Below are 2,500 nucleotides of genomic sequence, written 5' to 3'. Positions count from 1 at the left end.
GGGAGGGGGGAGGCTGGTGGTGTTGTGGTGGTGGTGGTGGTGGTGGTGGTGGGGAGGGGGAGGCTGGTGGTGCTGGTGGTGCTGGTGGTGCTGGTGGTGGTGGTGGGGAGGGGAGGCTGGTGGTGGTGGTGGTGGTGGGGAGGGGGAGGCTGGTGGTGCTGGTGTGCGGGGTGGTGCTGGTGGTGGTGGGTGGGGAGGCTGGTGGTGGTGGTGGTGGTGGGGAGGGAGGCTGCTGGTGGTGCTGGTGGTGCTGGTGGTGGTGGTGGGGAGGGAGGCTGCTGGTGGTGCTGGAGGTGGTGGTGGGGGTGGTGGAGATGGTGGTGGGGAGGGGGGAGGCTGGTGGTGCTGGAGGTGGTGGTGGTGCGGGATAGCTTCATGTCATGCATCGTCTTTGGTGATGATGAAATAAGCCAGTGAAGGCAATGAAGGCAAAAAAGTAATGTTACATGTAAAAAGCATGTAAAAAGCAATGTGACAGGTATGGCTTTATATAATCTTAACCTTGCTTGTGTGTCTGATCCCTGGCCTCTGCACACACACACACACACACACACACACACACACACACACACACACCACACACACACACACACAGTTTCTGTGGGGTGTAATGGAAGGTGTCCCAATACTTTTGACTATATGGTGTATTTATTAACTTCCCTCTTGTTCCTGTCTCCCCACTCTGTCTGAGTGGTCCCTTCTTCTTTCTCTCTCTCTCTCTCTCTCTCCCTCTCCCATCCCTTCATCCCTCCTTCTTTTGCCTTTTCCCTTCTCCCACTCTCTCATATTTTCTCTTATTTGTCCATTTCCTGTTTTTTTTTAACCCATGACTCATACTGCCAGCAGTTCTGATTATTATTGATACACCTTACAAAAGCATAACCCCCCCCCCCCCACACACACACACACACACACACACACACACGCGCGCCGCGCACACGCACACGCACACACACACACACTCACACACTCACAGACAGTGTTGCACATCCTCTGTGTAACTGTTTCAGCTTCATGTATGCTTCCAATCAAGAGACCCAGCTTTAAATATTTGAATAGGCCGATGACCTCTTGTAGCACAACCTGCTCCTCAGAGTGGTCAGTTTAGGCCACTGAGAACCTTTCAGCATCCAGAGAACAGAAGAATAGGAGTCTTTAAAATGACAAATATAGACGGGATTGCCTTGGAAACGGCTTGAGTGACAGGCTTGGTAGTACTCCATAGTCTAGTTGCTAGAGAGGAATGTTTTCACAGTTACATTTACTGCCCTGGATTCATACTAGGCAACCTTAATGAATTTTCATCGTTTCCGAGATGGTTATTTTAATGTACTGCGCTAACCTTCGTTCTCTCATTATATCGTACGAATAGGGAAATGGAGGAATAAAACATGTCTTCTTAGGCCAATAATTGGTGCGTAGGTGTGACCTTCAGGCTTGATATAATTGAATTTTTCAAAAGCCATTTTCTCACAACTATGAATCGAAAGTCATTACATACTAGCAACACAAGACGGCACACTCAGAAGGTTTGAGCCAGTGTGGGGGGGGGGGGGAGGGGGGGGCGTGAGGAAGTGGTTCTATCCGGATTTAATAGGGAAATAAAAACTCAAGAGATCTAAAGAGCCAGACCAGGTGAGGTGGCACGTAATGCACTTAAACCTGCCCAGGAGTGCTTTTGCTACGCCGACGGCCTCCGCGGAGCGGCCGCGTGCCGGTAATCTTCCCGCCGGGCGTAATGACGGCACTTTGCGGCGCCACACCCCGCGCCTCTCTCTGCTGCATCTCCCACGGCGACGAGTCAAAGTCACTCCGCTCCCCCGCCGTGAGGTCCATCATCCCCCTCGCCGCGTGGCGCGCGGGGCACAGTGGGGTACGGCACAGCGGGTGTGTGCGCCACGGTAACGGCCCAGCCAAAGGGGAACAGCTGACGGCTCGGCTGCCCCTGGTACCCGCCGCCGGGCGCCGAGGCTGAGGAGATTGAAGGGGTGATGGGAAACGCGCCCCTCTGGAGGGAATGGGCGAGTCAAGTCCTTCCAGATCTTTCTGTCATTCCCGTGAATGCATTTGTTTGTCAACGTCAAGGCCTAGAGCGCAACACTTTGGACCAAGCGTCAAATACAAACGTGTGGTGTGTGTGTGTGTGTGTGTGTGTGTGTGTGTGTGTGTGTGTGTGTGTGTGTGTGTGTGTGTGTGTGTGTGTGTGTGTGTGTGTGTGTGTGTGTGTGTGTGTGTGTGTGTGTGTGTGTGTGTGTGTGTGTGTGTGTGTGTGTGTGTGTGTGTGTGTGTGTGTGTAAAGCACTTTCCCTCTCTTTCTGCCACTCACTAGTGTGGTGCTACAGGGAGCTTCTGGGCTGACGGAGGTTTGATGTTCCAGCGGTAGTGTTCACTGAGCATCACTGGGCTAGAATGTGTTAAATTCAGTTGTTTTACAGTATTGCAGAGTCTAGGAATGTCATTCTGTCTAATTCTGTTTCTCTCTCTCTCTCTCCATCGTTCT

At 52.4% G+C, this 2,500-nt stretch overlaps 1 protein-coding gene across 1 annotated transcript in view; it reads left to right on the top strand.

The window, feature by feature from the left end:
* cdkal1 (CDK5 regulatory subunit associated protein 1-like 1) overlaps nucleotides 1–2,500 on the top strand; it is a 257,811-nt gene that overhangs the window by 239,206 nt on the left and 16,105 nt on the right. The window lies entirely within an intron of this gene.

The sequence above is a fragment of the Sardina pilchardus genome, chromosome 6 (assembly GCF_963854185.1).
Source record: "Sardina pilchardus chromosome 6, fSarPil1.1, whole genome shotgun sequence".
NCBI classification, from domain to species: Eukaryota; Metazoa; Chordata; class Actinopteri; order Clupeiformes; family Clupeidae; genus Sardina; species Sardina pilchardus.
This window is presented reverse-complemented; position numbering and strand designations above follow the sequence as displayed.